We start from the raw sequence: 7,632 nt of genomic DNA, 5'->3' as shown, positions 1-7,632 counted from the left end.
GAAATAATCACTCAAGTCCAAGAAACCCAGAGAGTCCCAAACAGGATAAACCCAAGGCGAAACACCCCAAGACACATATTAATCAAATTAACAAAGATCAAACACAAAGAACAAATATTAAAAGCAGCAAGGGAAAAAAAAACAAATAACACACAAGGGAATTCCCATAAGGATAACAGCTGATCTTTCAATAAAAACTCTTCAAGCCAGGAGGGAATGGCAAGACATACTTAAAGTGATGAAAGAAAATAACCTACAGCCCAGATTATTGTACCCATCAAGGAGCTCATTCAAATATGAAGGAGAAATCAAAAGCTTTACAGACAAGCAAAAGCTGAGAGAACTCAGCACCACCAAACCAGCTCTCCAACAAATACTAAAGGATATTCTCTAGACAGAAAACACAAAAATGGTATATAAATTTGAACCCAAAACAATAAAGTAAATGGCAACGGGATCATACTTTTCAATAATTACCTTAAACGTAAATGGGTTGAATGCCCCAACCAAAAGACAAAGACTGGCTGAATGGATACAAAAACAAGACCCCTATATATGTTGTCTACAAGAGACCCACCTCAAAACAGGACACATACAGACTGAAAGTGAAGGGCTGGAAAAAAACAAAAAAAAATCTTTTTAATTTCAATTACTGATCATCTACTCAACCAGTGGATTTCCAGGTGGCTCAGTGGTAAAAAATCTGCCTGCTGATGCAGGAAACACAGGAAACACGGGTTCAATTCCTGGGTCAGGAAGATCCTCTGTAGGAGGAAATGGGCAACCCACTCCAATATTCTTGCCTGGAAAATCCCACAGACAGAGGAGCCCTGGGCTACAGTTCATGGGGTCACAAAGAGTGCGATGTCACTGAACATACATGCAGTCAGGCATTCAACAAATATATACTGAATAATTTCACCTTATTTAGAAATATGCTACTGTTTGTTACCATTAAAAATTGGCAAAATTCTGAGATGCTGATGAAATATATAGCCAAAATGTTCTAATTAGTATATAATTATATTTATATATTATTAAAAGTAATATACTTGTCAATCCTAATGTATAACTGCATCAATATCACAAAGGAGGTTTAAAAAGAAAACTTAAAAATACTATGTATATAAGAGTAAGAAAAATAGTTTTATTTCACATAGGTAGGTATGTTTAATTTTTTATTCATTACACTAAAAAATACATTAAAAGATTTAGTTCAGTTCAGTTTAACAGTTGTGCAGTCATGTCTCACTCTTTGCAACCCCATGGATTGCAGTAAGACAGGATTCCCTGTCCATCACAAACTCCCAAAGCTTGCTCAAACTCATGTCCATTGAGTTGGTGATGCCATCCAACTATCTCATCCTCTGTTGTCCCCTTCTCCTCCTGCCTTCACTCTTTCCCAGCATCAGGGTCTTTTCAAATGAGTCCGTTCTTTGTATCAGGTGGCCAAAGAATTGAAGTTGCAGCTTCAGCATCAGTCCTTCCAATGATTACAAATTGTCTTTAAATGTAAGGGCTGAAAGTGGCCTATTCATCATAGGGCCTCCAATTCTTGAGGTTATCAGATTTTAAAACTGCACAAATTTATGTTAAATATTATTTAATATCCAGATATTCTAATAAAATATATTTATCACCTTGAAAGACCCTTTAAAATGGAAAAGGAAATGGCAACCCACTCCAGTGTTCTTGACTGGGGAATCCCAGGGACCGGGGAGCCTGGTGGGCTGCAGTCTCTGGGGTCGCACAGAGTCGGACATGACTGAAGTGACTTAGCAGCAGCAGCAGCAGCAGCAGCAGCAGTATACTCCTGAAAATAAACTTACTGATTATAAGAAAAGCAAATGAAGTGAAAGTGTGTTTTATGGAGTTCTAGTTAAAAAGATGAAATTTCCTCTTTTAAATGAACCATGTGAAAGTGAAAGTCGCTCAGTCATGACTGACTTTTTGTGACCCCATGGACTGTAGAGTCCATGGAATTCTCCAGGCCAGAATACTGGAGTGGGCAGCCTGTCCCTTCTCAAGGGGATCTTCCTAACCCAGGGATTGAACGGGTATTCCCAACCCAGTATTCTTCCCTAGAAAATCCCATGGACGGAGGAGCCTGGTGTCCATGGGATCGCAGAGTCGGACATGACTGAGCGACTTCACTTTCACTTTCTCCCGCATTGCAGGTGAGTTCTTTACCAGCTTAGGCATACAAGGGAAGCCCCAAAATAGTGGAGTGAGTAGTCTGTCCCTTCTCCATGCGATCTTCCCAAACAGGAATCGAACTGGGGTCTCCTGCATTGCAGGCAGATTCTTTACCAACTAAGCTATCAGGGAAGCCCTAAATTAACCATAATAGGAATTTAAAAACCTACATAACATATTCAGGTTTCTAATAACTTTCAATAATGGATGATTGAGATAGTCAAAGTGATGACAATTTATAGTTGTTGATTATGATTATTTTATGACATTGTATTTACATATAACTAAACTAAAAGTAAGATTAAATAATTACTCAAGTGATTTAAATAATGGATTATATTAGACTAAATAAATCAGATGAAATAGTGTGGTAGTGCATTATCTGAATTGGAGATGTATTTAAATTTCAACTGCTATTTAAGAGATACATGACTATTTAATACCAAGATAAGGTAAACAATGTCTGTGAGCCCAACAAAGCAGAGGAAAAGGAATACTAACCTATTTCAAAGTCTGATTTAAAAATTCTAGAAAGCACCTTTGCTCTTTAAGAGATTTAGCATTATTATTTGGTATAATATTATTCATATAATATAAACACTTTTTAAACTATATTAATTCCTTTGAATGCACAGAGTTTTATTAAACCAAGGTTATTTTTATTTTTATTTTTTTGTGAGGAGTATCTGTACTTTTATTTTCAAAAATGTATTACAGACTGTTAAAAACATAGGTCAATTCAATTAATTGTCTTAATTTGTGCTCCCTTCACCAAATGAAACTAAAAAATCCTTGTGTCAAAAGTATTTTAAGCTAGAACTTTGTATGCATCTGTGCGATTTCCACTTCAAGCCCTTCTTGACAGATTCTGCATTAACAGACTAACCTAATAATAACCCTGGACCAATGTGCCTTTGAAATTAATCACAGGAGTGCTGAATTCCAATGACTTAAACGGGCATGGCATAATGGCTCTTGTATAGTAGCTCCAAAATGAAACAGGAGCTTTATTTTTGAAATTTACATGGCGTGAGAAAGCTCTCTTCCTTCAAAATCATTTTATGATGTAAACGTCCATTGAGTTAATACTATTTGATAAATTTCCTTTACATTCAATCTGCTTACCTACACGTATGTGTACTTTGTTTATCTAGAAGGATAATTTCAGAACCAATAACATTGTGGTTCAATACCAGTTTTCTTAATAAAAACTTAATGTATTATATTACATTCCCAGCACACTCTAATTAAATTCCTTTTCATTTCAGTCAGTCTCAGAGGGTTAGAGAAGCTGGAGAATATTTAACAAAATTCAACAAAGCAACTACCTGAAGTTGATACATTAACCTTGGCACTGAGAGTTACTTTATTCAATCCACGTATGCCAGAAACACCATTATACAATGACCTAAAAACGACAGTATTTCAATCTAACTGGAGAGGCTGTAAATGAATAACGATCATTTCTAACTCATTATATGCATTATATATTTAGCCCTCAGAAATTTTAAAGAAAAAACAAACATCATCAACTGTAAAAGCATGTCTTACCAGGACATAAAAGCTAAAATATAACTATATTTTTTCTCAATAATAAGGAGGATGGATAGATTTTAATACTTGTTAGTATAATCATATACAGTAAACATATGTCTCACATAGGGCTTCATAGGTAGCTCAGTGGTAAAGAATCCACCTGCAAATGCAAGAGAGATGAATTCCATCCCTGAGTGAGGAAGATCCCCTGGAGAAGGAAATGGCAATCCATTCCTTTCTTGTAGGAAATCCCATGGATAGAGTCAGATGTGAATTAGTGACTTAACAACAATAACAACAATGCCTCACAAATATATATATAAGTGTGTGTGTATATATATATATATATATATATATTGCTCTTCCATTTGGATTTGAAGATGGGAACATGTAATTTTAAAGAGAAGATCATCCTTCCTGTTTAACATTCCCGCAGGTTTATGCCTGAAGAAACAACTCATTCCTAGGAAGAGGGAGGCTAAAAGAATGATCTCTTTGCTTGGTGAAGTTTAAATAGTCATGGGGTTCTTTTCTGTCATTAGAAATGGAAGTGGCAACCCACTCCAGTATTCTTATTCTTGCCTGAAAAATCCGATGGATGAAGGAGCCTGGTAGGCTACAGCCCATGGAGTCGCAAAGAGTTGGATACGACTGAGCGACTAACACTTTCTTTTCTGTCATAAGGATCCTAGCTACACAGGGCCACTAATCCACCATGTATTGTCCACATCTTTATAGCCACCACATAAAATTTAGACCTGAAAATGTTTTCATATTTTAGGAAGGCAGTATCTTGTGTGTGCTCTATATTGTATACCATCCTTAGCTATAATACCACATTCCTTAATTGTTTCCTGCAGTAAGACAAAAAAAACATATATTCACACTGTGCTGTGCTGGGCTTAGTCACTCGGTCATGTCTGATCATACTAAATCAGGTAAATAATGACCATAAGTGAACTTATGTTAGTTCTCTCAAAAGATTTTATGTAGGTTCATTTTTTTCTACCCATTGAAGATCTTTTTGATTTTGCAATATTTGATTAGGAACTGTAGACCCATGTGGACACATTCTGAAGGCCATTTCTATTTTATATTCTGGTGACAGTACCAACCTCTAATTTCCTTGACCATACCGTTATGCAATGGCAAAATGAAGCTGAATAAAGGATGAAAGAGAGGGTTCAACTTCTTATAAAGCTGAATGAGTCACATATGGAGCACAGCCTCCAGGTTGAAATACATTAGTTTGAATCCAGTTTGATTTATTGGTTATTCTGAAATTTTCCAGCCAAGTTAACTTTTGTTCTTTTGGCAGTAGCTCAAGCAGATGCCATAAATACATCTTTATCTTTATGGAAACAAACTGTTTGACTCCCTCACCTTCCCCTGCCCCACACCAGTTGTCAAGAGGAAATTTCCCTTAAACTCCTAAGTCATATTCATGGCAGCTGAACCATACCACCCATCTCTTTGCTCTGATACAAGCTGTAACTGTCCCTTTGCTACCTATCTTACCCCTTATTGGGCTTCCTTCGTGGCTCAGACAATAAAGAATCTACCTGCAATCCTGGAGACCCGGGGTCAATCCCTGGGTCAGGAAGATCTCCTGCAGAATGGAATGGCAACCCACTCCAGTATTCTTGCCTGGAGAATTCTATGGACGGTGGAGCCTGGTGGGCTACAGTCCATGGGGTTGCAAATAGTCAGACACAGCTGAGCGACTGAAACTTTACCCCTTAATTGCTTTAACAGATTTTCATCTTTTTTTTTTTTCTTCAGTTTTCTGTTTGAATAAAGGATTTTAGAAGAAGAACAATGCAGGGGAAGAAATGATTATCCTCAAATTTTAACACTCATGGAGCTGAATGTTCAGTCTATGGCCATATTAAGGGATTTCAACAGTAGAATGACAAAATGCACCTCTACTTTAAGGAAGATAAAACGGTGAGTGAATGAGTTGAGGCTGTTCAGTGTGGTAATAAAAATAATAGTGTGGACACTGTTGAAATAGTTAAAGCAAGACATAAGCAGTGTGTGTTAGTCACTCAGTCATGTCCGACTCTTTGCAATTTATATTCTGTGTCACTGTGATGGTGTTAGGCGGCATCTGAGTATGCACTCCCAGGAGACGTATGGGTGTTCTAATGAGGATAAAGTAAAAGTTCCTCTAATTTCTGATATGTCCTCTTCATCTTGTTATAAAAGTCTAACTGCATAAAGCATATTTAACAAAACTGCCTTCCTAGTTTCTTTTAGTGGTATCGATTCAAATCATCGTAGTGTAGTGGCACAAAACTTGTTTAATGAATATTCAGTTACATTTCAGGGTGCACATTAGAGTTACAAATGTCTTTATTTAGGGGCTGGTACTGGGTTAATTAAGAAATTTGATTTGTATGTTAAGCAGTTGGATGAAATGATTTACACTGTCTTTCACCTAACAGTTCTGGTGTTATAAGAGCCTCATAACTAGCTGGCTTCTGTATTTTCCTTAATCCAAAAGTTATCAATGTCTGATCTGAGAATCCCTGAGGTCCTGTCCCAACTACGTACCTGTGGGAAACAGAATTTTCTTTGTAGATGTTACCCAAAATATTATTTGGTAACAGAATTGATGCAAAAGGAAATAAGACAGTTTAGCTGTCTTCTATAAAGCTGTTTAGTACAGAAATTCCAAACATGCAAAACAATCTCACGATTCTTTTGAATTCAAAAATACAGTCACATTTTATAAATATATATATTTTATAAAAATATTTATATTAACATGCAGTGAGTTTAAAATACATAAATATTTTAAATATTCCTCTATTCTTATTTTTAAATTCATAAAACTAGGGATTTATAACCCATATAAACACAATCATTTTTGAGTCTTCAATAATTTTTAATTGGGGGACAATTACAGTATTGTGATGGTTCCTGCCATACATCAAAATGAGTCAGCGATAAATATACATATGTCCCCTTTCTCTTAAACCTCCCTCTCACCTCCCTCTCCATCCCTGTAGGTTGTCACACAGCATCAGATTTGGGTTCCCTGCATCATACAACAAATTTCCACTGGTTTTGGGGCCTGGCATGAGTAGTTTGAGGATTAAAACCAGAATCCGTACTGGGTACCATCACCAGGGTAGGGGGATTCCATCATGCCGGTAAGTCTCTTGTGGCTTTCCACAGTTTTCAATAGCGTTCTTTAGTTTTTATTTACTTTTATTTGTGGTTTATTTTAAAAATATTTTTATACATCAGTGTCTCTTTTGGACTCTGTGGGAAAGGGAGAGGGTGGGATGATTTGGGAGAATGGCATTGAAATACCTATAATATCATATATGGAACGAGTCGCCAGTCCAGGTTCGATGCACGATACTGGATGCTTGGGGCTGGTGCACTGGGACGACCCAGAGGGATGGTATGGGGAGGGAGGAGGGAGGAGGGTTCAGGATGGGGAACACATGTATGCCTGTGGCGGATTCATTTCAATATTTGGCAAAACTAATACAATATCCAAAAAAATATATATATATATTTTTAAATAGTCCAGGCTGGACTTCCCTGGTGGCTCAGATGGTAAAGCGTCTGTCTACAATGCGGGAGACCAGGGTTCGAGCCCTGGGTCAGGAAGATACCCTGGAGAAGAAAATGGCAATCCACTCCAGTGCTATTGCCTGGAAAATCCCATGGACAGAGGAGCCTGGTAGGCTACAGTCTGTTGCCGGGGACCAGCCCCGGCTGATCCAGGGTATTCGAAGGAGAGACGGCATAGGCGAGGATCAGGATACAATAGCTTCAATTAGATATTAATTAGAGATATAAAGAGTAATAGAATAAGGATAGCTCAGTAGGAAAATTCAGTGGAGAAAAGAGGCTGAGTAGCTTGGTTTACGCGGGAGACCA

The 7,632-nt window shown here is 37.3% G+C and overlaps 1 long non-coding RNA gene across 1 annotated transcript; it reads left to right on the top strand.

Annotated features, from left to right (window-relative positions):
- Nucleotides 1-2,135: 2,135 nt before the first annotated feature.
- LOC104999194 lies at nucleotides 2,136-6,947 on the top strand. The gene is made up of 3 exons (XR_826563.1): nucleotides 2,136-2,177; nucleotides 5,515-5,679; nucleotides 6,747-6,947. It is a non-coding gene; the product is annotated as an uncharacterized LOC104999194 (long non-coding RNA).
- The last annotated feature ends 685 nt before the right edge of the window (nucleotides 6,948-7,632 follow it).

The sequence above is a fragment of the Bison bison genome, unplaced genomic scaffold (assembly GCF_000754665.1).
Source record: "Bison bison bison isolate TAMUID 2011002044 unplaced genomic scaffold, Bison_UMD1.0 scf7180017864347, whole genome shotgun sequence".
Taxonomy (NCBI): domain Eukaryota; kingdom Metazoa; phylum Chordata; class Mammalia; order Artiodactyla; family Bovidae; genus Bison; species Bison bison.
The sequence above is the reverse complement of the archived record's forward strand: the minus strand, read 5'-3'. Positions and strand labels throughout refer to the sequence as shown.